Source organism: Lepisma saccharinum, unplaced genomic scaffold, assembly GCF_977018435.1.
Source record: "Lepisma saccharinum unplaced genomic scaffold, izLepSacc3.1 HAP1_SCAFFOLD_435, whole genome shotgun sequence".
Lineage (NCBI taxonomy): Eukaryota > Metazoa > Arthropoda > Insecta > Zygentoma > Lepismatidae > Lepisma > Lepisma saccharinum.
This window is the reverse complement of record NW_028143134.1, coordinates 108,620-136,419: the sequence shown is the minus strand read 5'-3', so window position 1 is coordinate 136,419 and position 27,800 is coordinate 108,620. Positions and strand designations below refer to the sequence as shown.

Genomic DNA, 27,800 nt, shown 5'->3' with positions numbered 1-27,800 from the left:
TTACACACATCTTAGCGACAACACATTCTGCTAACTGTTTGGCTAGTTTATGACAATGAGATGAATTTTTCAGAGTTTCTAGGATTTTCTCTCCTTTAATTCCACGTAAATTGAGCTTATAATAATTCTTTTTATTGCATATACATAGTATGTTATCTTCCTGAAGTTCAACTTCTTCAACACTTGGATCATTTAGCATGAAATCATGTGCGTTGTTAGTGAATAAAACAAACTCACAATCTTCAAAATTGCTTCTAAATATTGGATGAGTTTTCATCGTCATAAAGCACTGCTTAATCTTACGGTAGGCTGTGAAATATCTGGTCAGCTTAAAATCTTTATCTTTCTTCGAAAGCATTTCCTTTAGAGTAAGTTTATTCTTCAGCGGGTCATCTCGGTGCTTTGCTTGTAGGAATATGATCTTTGTCTTCTCTGCTCCATTCTGGTCTACATAGCGATAGCTGAAAACTACATCATCAAAAGCGACTGCTTGTTTCAAATTTGTGGCTAACAAGAAGTTCTTCATCATCTTTTCCTCGCAGAGCATCTTTCCTTTCAGAAGGATATACATTGATAGATATATTTCATAAAGCTGAACACTCATTCCTGATGTCCCCGGCTTTTTTTCATAAGTCATGCGTTGTTGTCCATCCGCAGAATCTGTTCCGTTGTCCTCAGGTGAATCATTCGCTGTTGCTCCATCACATTTTTTCTCGTTACAACCACTAACATCCTTGAGCTTTGAAACTACAGGCGCCATCTCTGCAATTAAAAGTGTTAATTATGTGTGAATACACTTTTCAAGTCTAACTTTGCTCTTGTGTTTGAGATAAATAGGACATTACACTACACATGCACACAATTATACTTTTAAATTTCCTCGCATTTAGTCATTAAATCCAATCCTTCCACATAGTTAAGATCACCTAACCATATTTAATGTCCCTGCCTTCGCTGTACCAGTTACATTTGCGTTCATTAAAAATTATCATCCTCTTTAAATGTATCCTCTTCTTTAAATTCCACCAATGATGTAAATGTACCAATGAATTTCTGGATTCTTGTGATGCGCTCTGGGATTGGAAATAAGTGATCACACTTACATTCGTTTTTCACTTGAAGTTTCTTGGCTCACTTGTATGTTGTGGAGATTCTGGTGCTTCATCCATCTTAGACCCATCTTGTCTTATCCTGAAGACAATCGTCCACTGAAGTGTAACCTAGAATCAAAATATGAAACATGAGTTTTAATTATCTTTTCGAAAATGTGGTTCAACACATAAAGCGAAGGGTTTTGAACTGGCGCATTACCAGTTGTAGTAAGTAAAGCGTTTCTTCTAACCTGCGTTGCGGTTAAAATCGAATAATGCAATGTATAAGTAATCATTTCAAATTATAATTTTCCAATTCTTATTAGGATTAAGGGGGTGTGTATTCCAATGATGTGAGTAATGATTTATTGTTCATTAAGTTTTTCTTTACTCGTCTTTAAATTCCTATTTATTTCATCTACTTCATAAATATACCTAGGTAGAATAATTAACTGGAATGTGCCTAGAGCTGTAACATGAATGACTTGCATATGCTACTTTAAGAATTTGAAAATAAGGCTACACACCGTACGTTGCGAAATGCGGGAAGTCATGAGGAAGTAAGGGGCCGCACACTTTTCAATCCCGACATTTGTGGACGTAATGTGATTAACACGGCTTCGGCAGCCTTTATCCACAATTACCCACAAATTAGATGCTAGGGGATCCATTACAAGGACACGCTGCAAAATTTCTACCTCAAATCACAAACCCTAAATCTAATCAGAAAACGACTCCCACGAGTGGTTGTGAAATGCTCTAACGACTGAACCACCGTGGCTCTGTATGTTACTCTAAAAACAACTAAGAACCTGCCTTGTTCTTCCATGGAGAAAGAAATGTGGTAAATATACGACATCATCACATTGCTAGCTTTATTTTTAATCAATACAACAATACAGAAAATACTTTCCGTATACTCATTGCTTAATGATTTGAGGTATGTTCTCAATCAACATGAACATTAGCAGTTTTCGAGTGCATATCTCTTCAGTAGTATGGGATGCAATTTCTTCGCATTGAAAACCAAATTAAATTAGACACACTTTAAAGGTTCCCACCAACATGACTTGTTGTACGTAGCATGCCATGTGAAAAGTATCCTTCAAAAACCTACGTCACAGAATAATATTTCGTATATTGTGCAAATGAAAGACTGAATATGTTCATATACAATGCTCGCATGACGACCTGTAAATTATTATGCGTCTGAAACCGTTTCTTATGTTTTTGTGTATTGAAAAATATATTTTAGTGGAAACAGTAGGATGAATTCAGATACATACACAGAAAACACCAAATCTATTGATGCAACTGAAACGCACCGATTTATGCTTTAAAGTCTGTTCTTCTGGCATTTGTCAAGAAACAAGTTTAGAGTTCGATGAATTTTTGGACATTCTATATTTAAAGGTAACATCGAAGAGCATCATATGATGCAAGAGAGTATTTCTTGTCACATTAGGCTGTACTTTAACTCGTCAATTGAAGCGTGTTTTGATGCAGCTCCCTGCATCTTCTCAACGATTTACTTGTAAATGTATCTGAGCTACAGACTTTATGAAGTTTAAACTCTTCTCTGTGCATAATTCAATAGCACACCGGGAAACGTGAATTAACGATTTCAAAATTGACGATAGGAATATGATTCTTTTAAAATGTTTTAACCATCTGAATTAACCATTTCAGATCCCACAACCTGTTCTCTTAATGTTATAGATAAGTTATCATAGATGCAAATTGAACTCACCTCGTAACAGAATACTAGAAAAGGCAGAGGAATAATCCCTACGGTGGCACAGTCTCCCGAACAGCACGTGCTTTCAATGATCCTCTTTCGGCTTAATTCTCGAAGAACATGAACTGTGGAGGTTGAGTTCTGTAGAGAAAAACAAAACAGCACTTATAGTACATTCCGATTCACAAACACATACAGTCACATGCAGTTCAGGGACTAAAGGGAGAATTCGCTTTACCAAGGGTCTTAGGGTTGGACAACTTCAGACACCGGTCAGATATAAATTAATTGTTTGTTGCGAGTTTGTACGACATCAGTCCTACAGATTGAGAAACTATCACCTCAGATTCTTCCTTATTCCTACAGGCTAACAATGGCCCCCAGAGCAACCTTGTCGTCACATTGCATCCAATGGTGTCCGCAATTTTTTTTTTTTTGGGGGGGGGGCGTGGAGGGCAGAGTAAGATTTCGTATCTTGCCCTTGAGTCACAGAAACTTTTATCATTGTCATTGCAGTTATTATTATTATTATTATACTTTACAAATCATAAAATTCAAATTTCATTTATTACTATTGTTCATCAAAAAAGTGATAAATGTTTATGGAGAGGAAGGAAGGCGAATGCAGTTTCTATGTGAATAGCAGGCTGGAATCTGAACTTGTACACAACGCCAAAGTATTTTAAATGAAATTTGAATTTTATGATTTGTAAAGTATAATTATAACAATAATAGCAATGACAATAATAAAAGTTTCTATGAATGAAGGGTATGATATGAAATCCTACTCTGACCTCATGCCCGAGAAAAAAAAATGCGGACCCCCTTGGGTGCAATGTGACCACAAGGTGAGCAGAATCGGCCTAAGGTTCTTTGAGGGCCTTTGGGGTTGTTTGGGGTTGCTCCTAAATTACAAGTAAGGTACAATAATGTCACAAACCAGGCACGTATCAAAGGGGGGCTTAGAGTGCTCGAGCCCCCCCCCCGAATATTTTCGGTTTATACTAGATACAATGAGGTTTTTTGTTCTTGTGGTGAGAAATAATATAATATGACGATAATTTAAGGACAGAAATGATTATCGAGGAAAGACGGAAAATGTTATGCAGCCCTGTTATTGTTAATAGCATATATCCAAGGTGAGAATCAGGGGGCTCGGCCCCCCTGTAGGAAATTTTTCAGTTTACGCTAGATAAAATTAGGTTTTCGGCTTCTTGAATAATGTGACGATCATTTGAGACAAATAGTTATCGAGATAAGACGGAGAATGTTCTGTAACCCTGTTATTCTTAATAGCATGTATCCAAGGTAGGTATCAAGGAGCTTGAGCTCCCTCCCCCAACCCCTTCAGGAAATTTTTCAGTTTACGCTAATTAAAATTAGATTTTTGGCTTCTTCAGTAATGAGAAAAAAGATTAATTTAAGGAGTTAAATATTTATGGAGGCGAGACTGAGAATGTCTCTATAGCCCTGTTGTTGATAATATTGCACGAAAACTTTTCATGCGCTTTCGGCGTTGTCGCAGCACTATGTAAGAACTTGTCAGCATTTGGAAGCTGCAAAAGTAGCGTCACACGTAGGGCGATTCATTGTAATTCTTTAATCTCTGGAATGCGCGAGAGGGAACGTTCTTGAATAACGGAAGAAGTCGCACAACTGGCAATATTAAGGAATCGTTTTATCTGCGGAACGTTTTAGACTATAATGAGGATAGAAATATGCGGCTTCAATTTCCTGGTTGATCTGTACAACAGAATCTGTTAATGAGACTTCAGAGGTAAGTGTGACAGTTCATACAGTTGATTAGTGATCGGCCAATGTCAGTGGCAACGATTGAGTTCCAAAACTTAGCGGGGTGGGTGGGCAAGATGCCAAAACTGGGGGGCAAGGACAGTTCACTTTCCCTTGGTAGGTAAAGTTTAGCATAGTGCGGGGACAAAAGTGGCAAGAAAGTGGAGGCAACTGCCCCCTCGCCCCGCTAATCGCCGTCACTGGTCAATGTCCGAAGATAGCTTTATAATAGCTAGAGACTCGAAAATGAAGAGGACTATATATCGTAAAGTAACGAAGTCTACTACTAATCAAAGTTCGGGTCCTAAGCTGAAGACATTGACGACAGCGGAACTTCCGGAGCCTCAGTGTAGTGTTAGTTCGGGTCCAGGGCCGAAGAGATCAAAGGTCTCTTCCTAAAGTGAATATTTCAGCAGTACCAGGTATTGGAGCGGTTTATTATAAAAAGAAATAAGTTGTACAGATCAACTGAAAATCAAAGTTTTGAGTAATAATCAACACAGGTATGTGCAATTTCCAACCTGACCATCTCCCATTTTCATGAAATTTGGGGAGTTCAAAGTATGCATGGAACTTAGCAACTATTAAAATTTTTAGTTTCGTTTATCTTGTAATTGTTAAATTATTCAAGATCAAAGTTAGCATAAATTGCCCTATTTGAGCTCTATTAGCTATACTGAATGTGCTGTAACTCCGCCTGTATTTTGCGTAGGAAGCTCAAATAAAGCTTATTGTACAGGTAATTGAACAAGCTTTCCAGTGATATATAACAAGGCTACCTTTGGATAAAAATATAATTTTGTTACGTGACCTTGATTTTGACCTTGAATATATCAAAACATGTCATCACCGAAAATCGTAAAAAAATATATATTTGGTCTCTCATGCCCTACTCTAAAACATATCAAAAAATCATTCTGGAACTGCAATGGGATCAGAAGATACAAAATAATATGTGTAACTATGTGACTGATAAATGCCTCATTACATGAACTATGACGAGTCACAAATCCCTTAACACCCCCTACAAAATGTAAAGATGTGAAATATGTTAGGCACAGGGATATCCCTAGCTGTGTGTGTCAAGTGCAGGTCCGGCATATTGTTGACCGCCATATTGAATTCAACGCAAGAATTTCAAATCAGGCTAGAATTTTACGAGAAATGAAGCGGCGAAGGCTTTTCCGACGCATCTTTAGCTAGCAAAATGTTATACGCATATCTTTCACTTACAATATATGCACATTTTAATGTTGTCAATGTTCCTGTCAGCACACTCCTTTGATTTCTCTCACACTCACATAGAACATTTGGCAACGTAGCAGGTGCAACATCATCGCAAGCAGCAACTGTGCCTTCTCTCAGATGGTCAATATCACGGACTTTTAGTGCATGCACCATTTTCTTCTAATGTTTCTGAAGGTAAAAGTCCTCCTAAGATGTTAGATCTGGGGAATGTGCATGCCTTTTAATAGATCCCTGTCTGCCATCAATCTACCTAGAAATTTACCGTGAAGAAATCACCACAATGTCCACATAATGTGGTCACACTCTGTCCTGTTTCAAAACTCTGGAAAAGTGCCCTATCCCATAAGCGAGGATGAAAAACCTGTTCTTTTAACAAATCCAAGAAGCCCTAAACATTTAAGCTACAGTTGTTGAAAATGGATAAACCATTCTCGTTTTCCATACACTATACCAAATCATTAGATTACCAGCAACAACCTTTCGTCTGGGATCTGCGTACTGTAGATTATCAAATCACAGGTATTGCATATTCTTTCTATTAACTTCACCGTGAACATAAAAAGTAGCCTCCTCACTGAAGATTTTTTTATTACAAAGAAAGTGTCACATAATTGTTTGAGATATTTTTCCCAATATTCTTCACTATTCAACTATTTGTTGAATGTCCTGATTAAAATCATCTGCAATGGTGCGTGGACTTCTTTCTCTCCCGAGATGTCAGCATGATCTCGATGAGTTCCTAATACGTTAGGAGCATTCTGATGCTTTGTTTTTAACACCTCGAGAAGGAGAAAATGGTTACAAGCATGCAGTAATACCTTTTTGCTGGTTAAATAAATATGTTGGAAAAACCTTCGCCGCTTTATTTCTCGTAAAATTCTAGCCTGATTTGATATATCACATCACACTCTTTCCTCTGAAATTTTTGCGTTGAATTCAATATGGCGGTCAACAATATGCCGGACCTGCACTTGGCACACACAGCTAGGGATATCCCTGTGCCTAACCTATTTCGCTTCTTGACATTTTGTAGGGGGTGTTAAGGGACTTTTGACTAGTCATAGTTCATGTAATGAGGCTTTTATCAGTCACATAGTTACACATATTATTTTGTATCTTCTGATCCCATTGCAGTTCCAGAATATTTTTTGATATGTTTTAGAGTAGGGCATGAGGGATCAAATATTTTTTTCACGATTTTCGGTGATGACATGTTTTGAGATATTATTCAAGGTCAAAATCAAGGTCACGTAACAAAATTATATTTTTATCCAAAGGTAGGCTTTTTATATATCACTGGAAAGCTTGTTCAATTCCTTGTACAATAAGCTTTATTTGAGCTTCCTAGACGAAATAGAGGCGGAGTTGCAGCACATTCAGTATAGCTAAGCTAGCTCAAAAAGGGCAATTTATGCGAACTTTGACCTTGAATAATACAATAATTACAAGACAAACGAAACTAAAAATATTCATAGTTGCTAAGTTCCATGCATACTTTGAACTCCCCAAATTTCATGAAAATCGGAGATGGTCAGGTTGTGGGCTGTGTTGATTTCATATGGAATGACTCATAAATTGACAGCCGAAAATGTCGATAAGAGAAAGCACGAAGATGTTGCATATGTATACATTTTAGCGGAAATTGCAGACTGTACCAGGACCCGAATCAGGGCTATGGCAAAGCGTGCCATTACTCTACCAACTGAGCCACCGAGCCACCCTTGACTTCAACTGATTTTTCGCTAAAATGTGTACATAGTGCATATCCGGTGTATGTCAAATCGTAAGATGTTGCCTGTAAACTTTCCTTGCACCCCCTCCTCTCAGTTTGGAACCAAATTGCCATCACTGGTCTAAAACATTCAATTATGAGGTTCTATCTATACCCCTTAAAGAGATAGTGTTCAACCCCCCCCCCCCCCACACGCAAAAGGAATTCCTGGATACGTGCCTGTCAAAAACTACATTCATGGGACAACAAAGTTACAATTATCTTCTGTTTAGGTATTCATTATGCCTCTTGCCAGGTTGCCTTGCTGATCTTGTTCTTCCCGTCTCAGTAATATCTTGTCTGCTTTGACTTATGGCGTATAATCTACTTCTTCACTCACCTGCAGGAGACACTGTCTCCAGTCGTTACTCATTGTATGCCTGATGTTCTAGGACGTCTGGTTTCGTTCCACTAGTCTCCGTGATCTTCTGTTTTGTTGTTGCTGTTGTTCACTCGGTCCCCGAGGTGCTGGTGGCGGTTGCCTGTTTTCTTGATATTCTAGGAGTTCCTTTCTGGAAACTTTATCCGCTAAGCCATTAAGTGTTTTCCAATGATCTGAGCGGATCAGGTTGTAAATTCTGTTTTAAGGGAGCCTAGCTCTTAAATTTGTTATTTGTGTATCTGTCGTTGGGCACCAGAATAGCTTGTGTTGAAATCTATTTTTATAGGCAAGAATAGCAAACATTTTGTGTAGAATAATATACAAAATTCTAATCATGTTTAACCGTAAATAGTGTCATTATCATTATACTGTTTCCCCCTTCCCTTCTCTTAATTATTTTATTACCGGGATGTAAGTAAGAAAAGGTACTAGCGAGAGGTTTTGTAACAAGGCTCAGACCATTCTAAATTTCGGAGTGACGCCTCCGTCCTCCAGGTACATACTAGGGATGGCCAAACGGATCCGGATCCGAAAAATCCGGATCCATTCGGATCCGGATCCGGATCCAAAAGTTACGGATCCGGATCCGGATCCGAAAATTCCGGATCCGGATCCGAAAGTTTCGGATCTGGATCCGGATCCGAAAGTTCCGGATCCGAAAGTTCCGGATCTGGATCCGGATCCGAGAGTTCCGGATCCGCGGATCCGGATCTGAAAGTTTCGGATCTGGATCCGGATCCGAGAGTTCCGGATCCGCGGATCCGGATCCGGGTCTGAAAGTTTCGGATCCGTATCCAAAAATTTCGGATCCGGGTCCGAAAGTTTCGGATCTGGATCCGGATCCGAAAATCCGGATCCGGATCCGAGAGTTTCGTATCTCAATCCCATTATAATATTACCACACCTTAGTCCTACAAGAATTTTTTTCAAGTGTTGTTCCTAAAATACTTTGCTACGCATCGGCTAACACACTCGTGCACAAATGTCCGAAGTGATTTTGTAAATGCCATTGAAACGAATATGTATTCATTCGAATGTATTGGAAATGAAAACACACATAAATGTGAGACATTCCATTCCAGGATGAAACCTTTAACACATATAACAAGATAGAAATGTTATACAAAAATTAAACAATTGTTCTACAGTTACAGTTTTACAAATTAAAATAAAACATTATAATATATGCAGTGTTATATAATTACAAAGTGTAAGACTAACAAGGGAGGTTATCTAAGTGTCCCCCTCCGATTTCCATGAAACTTGGCAGTATAGTGGGGCCCAAAGGAAGAATTAGGTGTTTTTTGTTTCAGCTAAAAAACGGTTTTAGGGGGCAAAACCCCCTCAAATGTCAAGATGAGGACAAATTGAAGTGAGGATCTGACCCCTGTGTCTTTCCGATTTCCATGAAACTTGGCAGGTGTATAGTGGAGCCCAATGGAAGAAATACGTGTTTTTTTGTTTCAGATAAAAAACGGTTTTAGGGGGCAAAACCCCCTCAAATGTCAAGATGAGGACAAATTGAAGTGAGGATCTGACCCTGTGTCCCCCTCCGATTTCCATGATACTTGGCAGGTGTGTGTATAAACTGGCCCAAAGGAAGAAATACGTGTTTTTTTTGTTTCAGCTAAAAAACGGTTTTAGGGGGCAAAACCCTCTCAAATGTCAAGATGAGGACAAATTGAAGTGAGGATCTGACCCCTGTGTCCCTCCCATTTCCATAAAACTTGGCAGGTGTATAGTGGGGCCCAATGGAAGAAATAAGTGTTTTTTTTTGTTTCAGCTAAAAAAACGGTTTTAGGGGGCAAAACCCCCTCAAATGTCAAGATGAGGACAAATTGAAGTGAGGATCGGACCCCTGTGTCCCCCTCCGATTTCCATGATACTTGGTAGGTGTGTGTATAAACGGGCCCAAATGAAGAAATACGTGTTTTTTTTTCGGCTAAAAAACGATTTTAGGGGGCAACCCCCCCTCAAATGTCAATATGAGGACAAATTTAAGTGGGCATTTGATTTATATGTCCCCCTCCGATTTCCATGAAACTTGGCAGGTGTATAGTGGGGCCCAAAGGAAGAAATACATGTTTTTTTTTTGTTTCAGCTAAAAAACGGTTTTACAGGGCGAAACCCACTGAATTGTCAAGATGAGGACAAATTGAAGTGGGGATCTGACCCCTGTGTCCCCCTCAGATTTCCATGAAACTTGGCAGGTGTGTGTATAAACGGGCCCAAATGAAGAAATACGTGTTTTTTTGTTTCGGCAAAAAATTTGTTCTAGGGGGCAACCTCCTCTCAAATGTCAAGATGAGGACAAATTGAAGTGGGGATCTGACCCCTGAGTTCCCCTCCGATTTCCATGAAACGTGGCAGGTGTATAGAGGTGCCCGAAGGAAGAATTACGTGTTTTTTTGTTTGAGCTAAAAACTGTTTCAGGGGGCAAAATCCCCTCAAATGTCAAGATGAGGACAAATTGAAGTAAGGATCTGACCCCTGTGTTCCCCTCCGATTTTCATGAAACTTCGCAGGTGTATAGAGGGGCCCAAAGGAAGAAATACGTGTTTTTTTGTTTCGGCTAAAATACTGTTTTAGGGGGCAAAACCCGCCTCAAATGTCAAGATTAGGACAAATTGCCGTGGGAATCATCTGACCCCTGTGTCCCCCTCCGATTCCCATGAAATTTGACAGGTGTATATAGAGGCCGTATGCCCCCTGTTTCTTCCTATGCCATATTTACGTGGTTTCGGGGTCAGATCCCCACTTCAATTTCTCCTCATCTTGACATTTGAGGGGGGGGGCTCTATACACCTGCCAAGTTTCATGGAAATCGGAGGGGGAGACTTAGACCTCCCTAGTAAGTAAGTGTATTAATTAATTACAAATCGCGCACGCGAGCACACACACACACACACACACACACACACACACACACATATATATATATATATATATATATATATATATATATATGTGTGTGTGTGTGTGTGTATGTATATTATATATATATGTATATTAGCAGGTAACAATATGTTATAAGCACATTCTTACTTTCCAAAGAAGCGCATGTGGGATGGCAAAACGGATCCGGATCCGAAAATTCCGGATCCGGATCCAAAAGTACCGGATCCGAAAGTACCTGATCCGGATCTGAAAGTACCGGATCCGAAAGTTTTGGATCCGGATCCGAAAGTTTTGGATCCGGATCCGAAAGTTCTGGATCCGGATCCGAAAGTTCTGGATCCGGATCCGGATCCGAATCTGAAAATTCCGGATCCGGATCCGAAAATTCTGGATCCGGATCCGAAAGTTCTGGATCCGGATCCGCAGATCCGGATCCGAAAAATTTTAGGATCCGGATCCTAAGGATCCGGAACCAACCGGATCCGGATTTCGGATCCGCCAGGATCCGGATCTGGCCACCCCTAGTACATACCTGCGCTGTCTTCCTCGAAGTGGACTCACTAAAACCAAATCCAAAACTGATCCTGAAATTCCCTTCCGATCTTCTCAGATCGGTTCGGTTGCTTCGCTATACAAATTCCAATACCTGTCGATTCATATCCGTCTGTCAGGCTGGTACCTTTCCACGGACGAGGCAAGTAATGGAATTTGTAAGGTCTGCCTGCATTCCAAACCGACGAGAACATCCTGTCTCCGTAATGTTTCGTTTCAAGTACACCTTCTAATTTTTACCTACAAGTCAACAATACTATAAATAATCATGGCAGCTGATATTTTGCAAACTATCATAAAAAAAATGCCAAAATTCTGCTACAAAGACTTTAAAAATATTTTAAGTTACAATTATACATATAGTACATCCTGTTTTATTTTCACTGGAAGAAAAGTTACTGTAATTATTATAGTTTCACTCACACATTCAACAAACATTTCCATAGTAGATTCATATGTATAGTATCAGAGACAGAAAAATGTATATTTACATGTAATTTTTATTTCCTTTAATCAAACTGTTCCAATATTTTACAGAGCCGTTTAGCAGAAAAAGCAATCCTATAAAAAACAACATGCATCTATATGCATGGTGCCAGAAATCATACAAACAATCTTAAGCGTGTTTTTAAACAATAAAAAATCGATTTTAATAAAAATCCCATTTATATAAAGAACATCAAAAATGTTTTGTTTTTTTAAAATTATGATTGTTATCTACCCTGCTCTCTACTAAAGTGTAATATTCATCACTGCTGGAATTCGTGACATGGTGTTCATAACTGTAACACAGAAATTTTTGGGAAACTTTAGTTTCCCTTTACTGACAATATGCAGCGTTTCATAATCATGACCCTAGATCGGAAAAGTTCATATTCCAGGAGCTCAAAGTTAGGAACATCTCAATAAATGTTGCTGTTATTTTTGGTAAAAATCGTGCCATTAACGCGAAGTTACAGTTAAATTGTAATATGTTTGTAAATAATGTGAATCTAAATATTTGATTGGCATAAATATACGTGTAATTATATTGTTCATAAGAAAATTATTTATATTAAATATTTATTAATTCCGCTATCACGACAGGCATCATGGATTAATGGATACACGGGGAAGACACGTCCCTTCAAAGATTCTGAGTGGGGGATAAAGGAGACAAATATATTTCCCTGGGATTTAATGAGTGAAAACGATTTACTCTATCTCAACTTCAAAAATCGGCTAAGCATACTTGATGGAGGCAACAGTCCTTACATGTAAGTACGTGTGTTTGTCATTGGTGCATGTAGGGGGTTACTTGACCCCTAACTGGAAAGTTGAGAAATTTCTTTCTTCGTCCTCTTTAGGCATGTAATTGTAAATATTTGTTAGTCTGTCCGGATTTCTTAAAAATGCGCTAATCTTAAGAGGAGAGGTGGTTGTCACTCCAGGTGCCGGACGAACCAAAGATAAAAATGGAAAAGAGTAAACGTTGCGGCGCCCCATGACTTTATTAGCCTACTATTAATTTAATTTTAATATCAGTTTATTTTTAAAAAATAGATAGAAAAATTGTCTTCGCTCACATTACCTTTTGGTATGAATGCCTTACGAGTCTGGGAGTTGCCGAGAAAGGAGGGTAAAAAATGAGAATAACAACATATTTAAAATCAGAGTCAAGTAGATGGTGCGAATATGTCAAATTTTATTCTGTCTACTTTATTCCTCAAGCTTCGGTCTCTTCAAGTATCAATCTTTCTTCATGACGCTGCCCATTGCCTGTAACCAACGAAGTGACTCAACCAATAAACATATTTTTGGTCTGTAACATTTTATTCTTTTTAATTTGCATTCAAGTCTAAAATGGATAACACAACTTCTAGTAAACTTTAGGCAGCAAAGTGGAAATTAAAACATGGGAATGTTTGTTCCAAATTCTGTTTATTACGTGATCCCAACTATACATATAATCGAAGGCAAGAGTTATTGATCTGTAAATATGATGTCACATGGCATAACGGTATATAACGTATCAGGATTCAGAACATATAATTGATTCTGACTCCTCTCACGTGGAAACATTTTCTACGAGCGTCCATCGTAGTTCGCCATCGCGTGTACATTATTATCGATGTGTAAATAAAATATTTTAGTTTATTGATTTCAAATGTCTACAAAAATATAAGAATGTATGCTTAATATCAACTTGACTATTTTCGATTGTTGTTCCTGGTTTCAGTCAGGTAGTTATATTAATTCTATTGTTTGAAGGCAACAACAAAAGAGAGAAAAAAAATTACTGGGAAGAGTTTTTCCAAGACAAACGAACGTCCTCCTAATAAAGAGTGTTTCCGGATCTTCTGGAATAAATTATTAAGGTATAAGTTCTGGGCAGGTATGGAAGTGCAATTTAAGCTGTAGGTTCAAACATGGACTATTCATATTCATCTCAGGTATATATCAAGTGGCAAAGGAAGTGAGAAAGGTTCCGTTTGTCACTTGATATACCTGAGAAGAATTTGAATTGTCCTTGTTTGAACAAACACCTCGTAGATACGTCTAAAGCAAGGAAAGCGACATTAAAAAACCAAAAATTATAATTCAATAATTGTTGTAATGGTCGGTAGACCATTACTGGTTTTGGTACATTGTATTAATTGATTGCTGGCCAGCTACAAGGTGTAGGGTTAATTAATATGTTCCATGTGTGTACGTTTATATGTTATGGCTTGTAAGAACATGTGCTTGTGTTTTACTGGATATTAGATTTCCCTGTTTTTTAGCTTCCCAGTTGAGGTGTCTGTCTTTCAAAAGACCGTTACTGTGGAAAATTCCAGTGCTACGGGGTAAACGTCCACGGACGTCCACCCCAACTATAAAAAAGGCCAGTTGGGTTTAACACAAAAACAGTTTTTTCCCAACTTCTCGACGAAGACGAACCTTTCCTCGAGTTTAGTCCACTTTTGGTGGCTAGACTGATAATAATAATGTAGTATTTGGTGGAAGCCAACCCCTGTTGCTGTCCCAAAGTCCCTTTCAGAAAGCTTTTATTATGTAGATATTTCCGTAAAGAAAATTGATGCCCAAAAAGAAAAGATGTAGAGGCGTAAGGAAACGCAAGGAAAGGAACGGAATATCGTTAGGTCGAGGGTAGGCCCGCAGAGATAGTTTTACGTACTAACTGTGCGGTAAAGGAAGTGTCAATGGTGTAAGCCATAGGTACGCATCTTATTGATTTAGAGTTATGATGGATGATTTGGTCAATGCACACATGGAACGCTATGTAAATATGTATACGATAAACAACGTGTAATAAACCCATGTAATCCTACAAGAAATGTTCTGATTTAAGAGTTAACTCCAAGAACTACAGTACCGCCTATTCTAAACCAGATATATATTCACTTTCTGTACTTGTTAAAGAACCTAGGGACGAGAAATATACCTAGGTAAATGTTATGTGAAACCCCGCTTTCATAATTTTGGCGTTATTATAATCTGCTCGTTAGGCAAGCAGGGAGAGGTGTGGAAGAGAGAGACTGAAAGCGTTCAAGAAGGGAATTAATCCAGAGTGCCGGATAGAAACCAGGAAAGTGGGGGCCGTTTTCACATTCTAGATATGTTATTAGTTTAATAAGGTAGTTGACCCAAAGGTGGCCATAGTTAAGCTTCTAGGACAAAATGAGAGACAAATTTCTGAAATTAATAGAAATTATCTCATGTAACAAATTAACAACGTGTTTCTCATTTCAATATTTGTACGATGTAAATATCACAAACCATGGTACAAGAAGAAAATATCGAAGGACGCACATAAAATGTCGGCGCTTGGTAGTGCGGTTGATAGCAGAAGGGGCGCCAAACACGCTCCTTCCTAGGGCACCAAAATATATAGCTGTGGGGCTTCTCTCTCCCTCTACCACACACACACACGCACACATACATTTAAGCAATTGCCACCAAACCTACCTTGCTAATTGTTTAATGTTCGAACACCACTCTTCAGAATTGTTGCTGCCAACACCGTGAGGTGAAATTGACATGTCTGCTGCAAAGAAATCGTCGCTGTGGAATGTGGAAAGCAAGGTCACTCAGTTGGCGCATGCCCCCTCTTTCTATTGTACGCGCAATCCACTAGGTGGTTGCACCACAGGAGGAAATAGACGGTGGAAAATTCCGATCAATCTTTTCAGAATCGACAATACCCTACTACAAGACAAGTAAACCTTGATATTGAATATCGAATAGCAAATACCTAACTAGATATTGAAAATTCCTAACATCAGACAAGTATGCTGCTTTCCTGATTAAGGGGATTTCCCCCACTCGACTCCACGTGTCTCTGGTAGCACTGCCGTACGCTGAGGGGAGATGATGGGGCTACAGGCCCTCCCCAAATTTCCAGAAAACCAATAATTTCAAATCAAAGCAGTAAAGAACTCGGTGGTAAATACAAACCTGATTTACATTTTGTCTTTGAACAACTTTTAAAACGAAGTTTACACTGCTAATTACTAAGGCCCGGATAAATATGTAGCAAGACTGTTCTGTTCTGTTCTGAGACTGTTCAAAAGGTAAGAAATACGTCACTTCAAAAACATCGTTTTACCAACAGCTTCGTTCTATTTTTCGAAACAAATTGCCCCAAGTCAGCCAACTTAACAGAAATGTATTATTTAACATGATATTTTACATATTCCTGTTACGTTTCCAATACACGATCCCCGTAACAGTAAGAAATAACAAATGTGTTTTAAACTTTCAAATATGAAATTTCTACTGTTATTGCGGAACAGGATTTTGTGTTTACTAAATGATATTTCCTCTTTTTGGGCGTCTCCGATTACTTAGTAGTAAAGTCGTCGCCTTGTAATCAAGGGGTCCCGGGTTCGATTCGCGGTGGAGGAACATAGTGGTTCGGATTCCACTTTAACTCTAGATACAGTTACGATTAGCCTTACTGTGCATAAAGCGGACTTAAACACCAACTCAATCAATAAATATTTCTACTTTGCACGAAGCAGTGGTGCGCAGAGTTGCACAACTTTTCTGGTGTGAACTCAGTTTCCAAGGCGTTTTTCTCTATTGCCTACTCTCATCATTCTGTTATATCTTACCCTGGGTTTATCTGCAAACCAGAAGACTTTTTCTTCACCGCGTCCTCAACTGATGATGCTTCCACAGTTTCCAGAGAAGCGACTGAACAACTTCAAGGTTGTCTCTTCTGAACAATATTTTCCGCCGTGAATACATGTGTATTAAAGTGCACATTTTTGACTCAATTTGTTATAAAACGACAACATTTCGTTGATTTTATCCAAAAATTTTAAGATATTTCATTGTATATCTGCCACCCTATACTACGCAGCTATGTAATAAATCCACCTTTAAAATTCCACCCCTCTCCCCGAAAAAAAAATATATCCCGCGTGAGCTAGTTTTTGGCATCAGAGGTGAATTGTCATTCCTCTCTCGCAACACAACATAATACACATATTTAATGCTGTGACCCAAAAAGTTTCGTTAAATTTTTAAATGTATAATAGATAAGTGTCATCTAACATTGTTCTTCACTCATTTTCTGTAATTTTCTTTTCAAGATAGCTTTCTCTCCCTTACTTTTAACACATTACTCCTTGTATATATTATTCACTATAATGTTATATGCAGACGTAGGCCTACTAATGAAAAGTCGCATCTACATATTCATTTCTCTTTCCCTCGTATTCTAACTAAGTTGTAATGAGAACCTTTATGCGAATCCATCTTCATCCTAAATACTTCAACGTGGTTGTCGTTCTTACCTGAAACTTGATTTCGCCCAGTAAACATGCATTTACTTTCCTCTTTGCTAAATTCCAACCGTATGTATGTTTTTTTTTTTTTTTTTTGCTAGTTTCTTTGCAACACGTAAGTTGCGTCCGTACGGAGGGAATGAAGACAAATAAGCTTTCTCAATAACAGTTTTTTAAAAAAAAAACAAAAAAAAAACGCATAAGCAAGAAAGCTGAATATTTGCTATTATTGCATTAGCTTTGCAATTATGAAAAAGGAAAATATAGAAAATGTCTATTTAAGGAACGAGTCAGATATCCGCTTGATATTTCTGCATAGATCGCACAGTAAAGTAATTTCTGTTTTTATTCTTCCTTAAGTGTTCATTGGCACAGTCATGTTCTTGGCCCAGACAGGAATTTCCCTGTCTTATTTCACATTCTTTTCCTTTCCTGTAACAGTTTGCCTCCAATTTTCTCCGTTTCTGAGAAAATTCCATGCTGGGAACAATAGGTTCACAACACTGATCCGAATTTTTTAGAGAAGCATGGCTTAGCTCAACGCACGAACACCCTCCCGTGCGTATTTCGCCTCGTGAATTCGTCAAAGAAATTTGCAAAGTTGCCAACTCATAAGAAATAAGGTTACCTTCTCCTAAGAACTAAGGGTCAAACTCCTAAAATCTCAAACTGCAAACTCCTACAGCCAACACCCCTTCTGGTTGAAATAAACAATTTTATGCACATTTTTCGTTCAATTCTTGTTCTGTATTTTGGTCTCTGAGCCTGAGCTTTGTAGCTTAGAATGTCCCTGTCGCAGAGTTTAGTGAATGGAATTTTCATTCGAAATTAAATTCATGAATAACAGTGGTACAGTCCTTACGATGTACCTAGGTGAGTTGATGCAGTAGTGAACGAACAAACAATATGCATTAAACAGATTTCCAACCTACGAGCGCACTGCATTTGTTGATGCTTTATTAGCCATTTTGACAATGAGCCGTTATCTATGGGAGAGTGGTTAGCCCAGAACACTACGGAGCCAGGGGTCCTGATTTTGAATTCCAGCCACTTCATGGCTGTTTTTTGTGAAGGTCTCTTAATCAATTTCACCATTACATCGCTCATCTTCATAGTCGCGATTAGCCCAAAGTGGCAGTAAAGCGATGCTAAATAACAACCATCAAATTACGCCAATAAAGCTCACTATGAAGTAAAATCACAACCTCAGCGTCATCCTCCTCACACCACAAGCATTCGTTCCATTCACAAATAGTATCTTGCTCCAACAGCTGACGTAAATCCATGTATTGATTGGACTCATGTTAGTGTCCCATGTGAAAGTCTGGTAAAAATCAATTGACCTCCAGCACTGCAGTTCTACGTTAATTGTAATCAATGTTGCTAAGGTAAACAGTTCAGCTTTTTTTGTTTCCGAGTTAAGAAGTCTTACGAAATGAATGTTCATACATGTTTTGTTGTGTATGACATAATTGTTCACTATTAGTTCAGTTCAGATTAATTTAATTTACTTCCAGATTTGTCATTTTCAACATGTTTTCGAGTATGATTAAGAGACAAAATGTAGTCTTCCTATGATGAAGCAGAGGTAGTTTCAATTTCAACTACATCTTCAGTCACTCCATAATGTGGTGATCTTTAAGGTATCGCAAGATAATTCAGTTCCTTCTTGTTTGTTTCAAATTGGAATTATATGAAAAGAAAGGAAGACATAGTTAAGCGATATTAGTGTCTCAGAATTACGTTGGTTATGAATGAACCTGAATTAACCATAACTATGGTTAATCATAGCTGTACCGGTGGGAGGTGCAGAATTTCACTGCTGAACCATCACCATGAGAGTTGAAAGGGACATAAAACAGCGTCGATGGGACTCCATGCGCTAATAATGCGCCTGAAAGCTATTTGGAGGGCCTCGACCTTTAAAGCCCTCTTACTTCTCCAAGTTGTGCGTTTAGTTTAATTAAAGTGAAACAGCTGACTTTACACAAAGCACACCAAGAACGTACTTGTAGTAAGTGTATTCGGAATTGACATCTAAAATACTATTCCACGTGTTCTAACGCAAGATGCCTATTTCGGGTCTAGGACATTTTGGTGCCGGATATTTTTGTTTGGTGCTAGGTAATTTTGGTGCTTACCTCTGACCTCTGGACCACAATGTAAGTTATAACTTTGCGAAAGTTGTGAAGGAACATACACGTGCACCGGGCATTTATGGATTAAACGCCGGATTACTATACAGTGAAATGAAGAACCTTGCCAGCAAAACGCAACACAGAAGACATTACGATTTTGGAGTCTGCTGAAGCTGAGGTGACATCTAATCTTCCACCTATTGAAAGTGCAACGTTGTGTTGTATTAAACAAGAAGAACAACACTATGCATTCTTGGGTCTCTGTTAATATTTTCTTTCTGTGATTCTAAAAACTTACAGCTTTACTAATATATTAATGATTTATTGTATTCTTTATGAGGGCTTAGCGTATTTAGTACTTAACTTATGTATTACATTGTCTCTAAATAAATTGGAGTGCAATGCAGGTAAATGGGTTAAGGCTTGGTCCACGTCTGGCGCACGAGAATGTTCATTCACAAGTTTCAGAACTTCAGAGGTGAAAGTGTGTGCAAAGAAGAAAAGTGCTAGAAAATATGTAGCACCAAAATGCTCAGGCAACAAAATGTATGGCACCAAAATTACCTAGCACTAAAATGTATGGCACCAAAATTACCTAGCACTAAAATGAATGGCACCATAATTACCAGCACTAAAATGTATGGCACCAAAACTACCTACCACGAAAATAATCAACCAGCGAAATGTCTGATTTCCATTACCACTACACACTAAACTCCCACAACAAAACATTTGTAGGATTTCTAGGGGGGCTTCAGCCGCCGAGTCCTTTCCCTGGGTACGTGTCTGTTTGTAAGTATGTGATATGTTGTGTTAGACCATGTCTTGGTCTTGTTATTACTGTAGGTTTACAACCATGATTACAATACTTTGTTCATGCTTAAGTTGAGCATCGTGTATATTGGAAAGTACCTTAATTAGTTTATTTCTTAATTCCTAATTAAAGTAGGTACAATGATGTTTAGAGCGTAACAGTTTTTACATGTTACTTTCATGCTGGCAAAATACAACAGGGGCGAATTTAGCTAATTTACGCCCCGAGGCAGAAGAAAATTTGCTACCCTTCATTTTGAAATGAATATGCTGTACTACCAACTAACTACATTAATAGTAATAATCATAATAACAATAATAATACATGCATTTTAAACTCACTAAGTACTATCCAGGCAAGTAGTGTTTTCCGACGAGCTTTCAAATCGTCGATTACATCTTCGCAGTCTAGTGGCTGGGTAATGTCAGAATTCATGAATAGTACAGTAATACCAGGTGTTTCAGAAATAGTTGAGGGGCTACAAAAATGTATTGAATTATTGATGTTACGATAATGAAACCATTCCAGAACGAACGAGGGACGCAAACAGTTATGTGCGTGTATGTTTTGTTAAGCTGAGATTTCGCATTCCTGCAGTTAGGCGACACTGAAATCATCCACATCACTCACAGTTTTCTCTTCAATGGTTTGGTCCCCAAAATCTCCGGACCTGACACTGTGTGAGTTCTTTTTGTGGGGTTTCATCAAGGACAGGTTATTAGTCTCACCGATGACGCGTGATATCGCAGCCCTAAGGGAGTGTATCATCGCAGCGAAAGACACTGGCCACGTCGGAATCGGAGCAGATGTCACCTAGAGCACCGTTCCATCCGGGGACTCAGCCAACCTCCGTTGTCCGAATTGGCGGCAGACGTGGAGTCGGAGGGGAGAGCTGAGAGGAGCGACAGGTGTACGCTTTAACTCGCTGTGACCCTGCGCTTGGCAGCCATATCGCAACTTCCGCTTTACGGAGACAACTTTTACTGAACAGACAATGTAAAACGCAGTGATTCTTGGATATTTTATCGATAACACTGAATGTAGAAAAATTGTAAAAGAAGAAATCATATGCCACACTTTTTATATGAGCTGGCGTCTGCCTTCTGCTTCTGCACTGTGCGTCTGCGCCCCAGAGCGCGGTGAGTGACGTTCGGGCTGACACCTGGTGAGAAAAGTGACAACCGTACTGCAAGGGGACATGTAGATTCGGACGACTTCGACGTGACTTCGACTGCACACGATAGCAACGGGAGAGGACGGGACGGAGCGCTTGCCAATCCGGACACGGCCACTATCGACAGGCCCGTGTTGATGCGAGTGTGGCAAGAACTAAACTGTCGTGTCGATGTATGCCATGTCACCCGTGGTGCACACATTTGTGGGTGTCAAAATAAATTTTGCTTTCCTCGTTATGGACTGGTTTCATTAACGTAAGTCTAATTAATGATTTACTTGCAATACATTTTTTTAACACCTCAATTATTTCTGTAACTCCCGGTACTTGTTATCTTGCGACAGAGATAATCGTAATAATGATCATTATGACTAGACCCCCGGACGGGGGGGGGGAGAGAATCTCCAGCATCTTTGATAAATAACAGTTCCCGTAGATCTGTCAAATATGTAAAAATATGTAACGTAAAATGTATGCAATATCAGGGGGTGTAAGAGGTGCTCCTTCCACGTAGTACACCCAATAGTCAACCTCACTTCCACGTAGTACACCCTGGACTGCAGACTAACGAGGCTCTGGCGACTAGCCCCATGGCCAGTATAATTCTGTGTCGTCCTGTGTTTTGTCCTTATTTGTGCTAAGCGCCCTTTTTAGCCTCAGCTTTTAACCAAGGTAAGGAAATTTTAGTTTTCATTTCAGATGCTTTTATTTTTGTTATGATAAGGGGCTAGACCCCGTATAGTGTGACGGGTGCAAAATAGCCTCAGTGCTGACGCACCCCCCCAAAAAATAATTCAAATTCAAAACGTATGCAATATCATGTCAGTTATACATATAATTCGTTGACATTTTCCTGTTCAAGGCGTGTATCCAGAAAGGAACATACAAATCCGAGCTCTAATTATGACCTTCTTATATATATATATACACACATTCGAACCAGAACAAGTTGGCTTTGTTAGTTTCTTAAACAGAACATCAATATTTGCGCTCCTTCTCAGTTTTCTGTATTCCCTTGTCTCGGCAGTTTCCGGTATTGCGAAGTTTTCCCGAATGTCAAACAATTGTCTCGAATCAAAACTGAAACATTTACACCCAGGGCGCCAACTTACATGGGCCTGTGGGGCTCGTGCCGGCCCAATAATTTGCTTGTTATTATATTTTATTTTAGGAATAAAGTTCTCACTCTTAAGAAAACAAAATGTTGCACCTAGACAATTCTCACAACTTCATTATTGACTGAGTGTTATCAAAATATGACATAAAAGTTTGTTACATTCCCAATATGATACTTGTGAGTATTTATATTATTTACACTATCCATGCTCACATCGTTATTAGCATAACCATGATGAGGGATTGTTAGCCACTAAAAACTCTCAAGATATGCAGCAAAAAGTACCGAAAAACAAAATAGGCACAAATTAACAAACATCGATATATTTTTCGTTTTCCCGTATTAGGCACTCAAAGAGGATTTATATTCGAAATAGGCACTTTTGACTAAAATAGACAAGAACAGCCATTATAAAATTCATGTATTTCTCTCATAAATGATATGAAACTGTTTTTAAGCGCAAAACCCTACATGTTCTGCTTAAGGGACAAAGAAAGGCATTTTAGAGCAACTCCTCATTGTACTTACGACATATATTTCTTTATACAGGTATATAAAAATTGATGTATATATGTATGTATGGCCTAACTCTCGAACGCCTGGAGCAATTTCAACTAAACTTGGTACACGTATCACTTACAATCCGGAAGGAAATACTGTGGGGGTAAGACACCCCTGGCACCTCTAAAGGTGGGGTGGGAAGGGGTGACATGTAAAAATAACCAAAAACAACCGATATTACTGACACCCTCAGACACCATAGCTCTTTTCCGTTACAAATGGAAAGGGATGCTCGATCGATAAAGATGGTATTGTCTCTTGCATATTTGAAATTTATCATGTCTTCATTGTGGGCAGTAAGTGAGATCATTTTCCTGTTTCTTCTGTGGCACGTCCTCGTATACATTTCAGACACCAGGACAGAAACGTATACTTCCGCATGCAGGTGAAGGAATGTCATCTTCGTGACATACACATCTTAAGTAACTTTATGAATTTACTAACATCTAAAGTACACATTCAATAGGAGCTTACATTCCAATACCTAACAATATATGTGTCTGGAAGTATTAGGTCTTCTATATACATTATTTCAGCAACTTTCTTGCATTAAAATTTACAAAATGTTTTCATGTCAAACATGTTTTCAACAATATGTTACATTACTTAATCCATGAATTGGAAATAGATTATTTCTTCAAATAACAGATAAAAAATCGAAACATGAATATGACAAACATCTGTCAGAAAATGTTAGCTATATTCTTACAATACATTGGCAAGGTTACAAAATTATTCTGCAATTGTATCACAACACACGGTGTACCTATATTCTAAGCGCACGGCCATGAAAATATGGCAGAATTGCCCGGTGGGAAAAGCAAAGCGAGAGCGGGACGAAAGTTGTTGGTTCCGGCGCACTGTGTGACAACGTTAACCAGACTGCGTTGCCTAGTTCGAGCGTCAGACCGACCTCTCTCCGGGGCACTTTGTGGTGTCATCAATGACCCTTACAGCAAATACTGCCAGTTTGTATCACATGGATTACAAAGACCCACTCTACAACGAGATCCTTCATTCTCTTAAACCTACGAACACAAGGAGTTGTGCTCGGACGCGGCAACAGCGCGAACTTGTGCCACCCGCCTAATTTAATGGTCGTGCGTTTAGTTAGATGTAAATAGTAAGAATTTGCCTGAAAAAAATGAATGAATAAGATAGATTGAAAATGTTTCAGCATAAAATGAATAAATATGTGAAGATATTTGATGAATATTCATGCTTTTTGGACTATTTTTACATACATAAAGTCATGTGAATTTATCTATACAATTATAGTTAATTTTCAGAAAATATAAATATCGGAATGATATTATACGAATACACAATATTACAGACCTCATGCTTGTTGGAACTAAAGTGTCTTTGCAATGTATTTCATGGAGTTTTAGTGATCGGCAAACATGAAATGTCTAAAGGAGAAGTTCATGTGTCAAATAAGTTTTAACTACATACTCAATGTTCTCACTGTATATGTAATACGAGCATAGTGTTCGTCTGTGTGCTCAGGAGTGAGTGAGAGAGAGAGAATCGCTCATATGGAATACATTGGAATTAAGAAACCCACTCCTCAACAGTTCGCTATGTCCTATATGTATCATGATAAAAACTATCTGGTTTAATACTCGTATATCCTTTCAGCTCGTTCATTTCTTTTTTATCCTTGTCATTTCAGAAAGAAAAAATGAGCACATGCCATACTTCTGCAACAAAGAAGCTTATTTACTATTTCTTAAAATATATTGAAGTTTTCAATATAAGGTAAGTTACCGCAATAAGGCCCGGATCATAATAAAGCCCACTGACTGTTTCTCTGAAACTATGAAGAGCGACTGCCAGATGGCAACATTGTATGAGAGCTGAAAGTACTCAAGGAAGAACATTACCCGTAATTCCCGCGTAGTATGAGTCGTCGCGGAACTGGAGCAGTCCGAAGTTTTGTTGCTGTTGCAAAAAGTGAGATATAACTTTCAAACTACATATTTCGTCTTATATATGTTCATGTATTGTAGACAGTAGATAATACTTGGTCTGAATGTAACATTAACCGTGTCCATTACAACAACAAAGTGTTTCCCGTTGTACTTTTATTGTACTGAGCTGTAATATTACGAAACGGCTTGTCGTGCCATGTTACACAAGAAGTCCCAAGAGCTTGTGTTGTATGCAGGACATGGTGTCATGAGGAGTGTGCTGGGATACTACTTCAGGACGAGAACGTTTTCACTTGCCCTCGCTGCTAGATGGACTGAAACTGAATTGTAAGCTTAAACTTTTATTTCGTAAGTGGTTAATAATCTGATGAATCTGATCTTATTGCTTTTTTGTGTTTCTGAAGCATAGTTTTGTAACAATTTACCATCGAAATTTGAATGTTGCTACGCGGGCCTTATTGTGAAATAGGGTACAAAATAAGGCCCATTGCAAACATTTTTTCATCACATTTTATTTTGTATTTTGAGGAATTGTACGACTGCTATATATTAATAGTCTGTAACCAACATAATAAAGTTTCATGTCCTGTAACAATAATTGTCGATTTTTCTAAATTGACAGTTTCAAAGGCAAAAATTTTTAGGTGGGCCTTATTGCGGTACCTTACCTTACTTCTGACAAGGGAGATGTGTTGCGCATAAAGAGTGTGATAGAGAGAAATAAGTTTGTTGTACAATTTCAAGTGCTTATGAACTAGAAAATGATAAATATGATAATGTAGTAGCCCAGTTGTCCTCCTCCGTGACCGTACGGTCTAAGGCGTTGTGCCTTTGACTCCGACTGCGGGACGGTATGGGTTCGAGTCCGCCTGGGTTCAGTCTCTGGGTTCTCGGCCTGTGTATAGGACCGGTGGAAACCCACCATCGTGAGGAAATTGTAGAGCTACGAGTGATTAGCGTAATCCTGTCTCCGAAACCGAGTCCGTGTCGCTTGCGCCGAGGGTTCTTATCGGTTCATTTCCGTCGCGACATATGTCAAGACCTTCCTTGGTGGGTTTTCCCACAATCCGGAGTGTCATTCCCGCCGCGCATACGTGAGTTTATGACGTTGCCCAGCTGCAGCTGTGTTTATCTTTGATTGAAAAGGAAGGTGATTGGTAAATGAATGTAATATGAAAGTATATATGAGGGATCTACCTAGGTACATTGGGAAATTAGTATTTATGTAAAACTGAGACTTGTAAGAGACAACAAGATGGCTGAGAATATGAAAATATCAATACATCGAAATGGACAAATGTGTTGAGTGTGTTCTTTCGAAGTACAGAAGCTCAGGCGATCTTCGAGGATGCCTTCGAGCATTTGCATACCTACAAGAATTCAAATAACGTTTGTACTGTTCTTGTGCAAGTGTATCGAAATATTGTGTTTATATATACGTAGCTATTACTTATATAATGTTTGCAAAAAATAACACTGTATTTACAATGTTTTTTTTGACGATTAACGATAAATGATTAATAGTTAATAGGTTGATGGTGATTTATGTATTTTGTGTTGTGGTATAAAATTGATACAAGTAATCCTGTGTAACGTATTTTAAAATAAGTAAAGAAAAGTCATATTTGACTCTGTGGATAGGTTTAACATTTCACTGTAACACAACTGTGCAACGTCATAAACATACGTTTGATTTTATGTTTTAAGTCCACTTTATGCACTATGCACCATGTGCCCATAAACACACGTGCGCGCGGCGGTGATGACACTCTGGATTGTGGGAAAACCAGCCAAGGAAGGTCTTGACATATGTCACGGCGTAAATGAACCGATAAGCCGCCTCGGCCCAAATGACTCGGTTCAAACGACACGACACCTCCGAAACCTCCTATAACGGCTGGGGGTTCGACGTGCTGACCCCACGTCACCCCATTACCGGTTGAAGATCTCCATACCTCTAGGTAGGATTGTGGGTGGTGGACTGGTAGTTGGGAGATCGGCCTAGGCCCTTCAAGGGCTGTCGAGCCACTGGTTATTTTAGTATCCCAGGGGTTCCAAAACATTTCGTTTCACGGTGCTCGTAGTGTTTAAAGATTTTTCCCCGTCACCCTACTCAGAATGTAGTCCTATCTAACACTTGCAACGATCAGTGTGGTTAGGTTGCTTGCATTAAGTTAAAAAATAAATACATATTTCAAATTCAGAAACATTTTATGTAAAATAAGTACCTACTAAATAAGCATATATTTGGAACAATCATATCATTTCAGTGAAAATATTGGAACATTTTGCAGCGCCCCTGTAAGCCAGCGACCACGCCTTGGGAACCACTGTAGTAGCCTAGAATATTGTGCGCCATCAATGAAGGTGAGGATGACATTTCAAACTTACCCCTTCAGTTCTCTCTCTGGGAAGATTACATAAGCAATTATGGTTAGGCTTGTCCTGATTCGCAGGTTTGGCACATATGTATTTTAATTCATTGTTGTGTCATTAGCAATGGTGATATTATTATTATTACTATCGCATCCAAAGTAAATGTCATGTCTGTCATTTCAGGAAATTACGTTCTCATTTACAATGTAAACTATCATCGCTCACCAAAATATATAATTTTTTCATAATTTCCAGAAATGCTGAATAATCGTAAATTAGCGAATTCTAACTGGAAATATTTTTACTTCAGTTTATAAATTATCAGGAATTGAGATTAATGAAATCACGTAGAAGCAATTACTTTGTTTTCCATTGATATGTGTACTTGCTAGCTTTCGTTTTCTTCAGTTTCGTCCATTCTTTCGTAGAAAGACTGAAATA

The 27,800-nt window shown here is 38.6% G+C and overlaps 1 long non-coding RNA gene across 1 annotated transcript; it reads right to left on the bottom strand.

Moving 5' to 3' along the window:
- Positions 1-133: 133 nt before the first annotated feature.
- On the bottom strand, positions 134-20,599 carry LOC145982812 (uncharacterized). Its single transcript, XR_014441150.1, has 3 exons — positions 20,539-20,599; positions 2,842-2,970; positions 134-1,220 (listed from the first exon to the last, which is right to left on the bottom strand). It is a non-coding gene; the product is annotated as an uncharacterized LOC145982812 (long non-coding RNA).
- Positions 20,600-27,800: the final 7,201 nt, after the last annotated feature.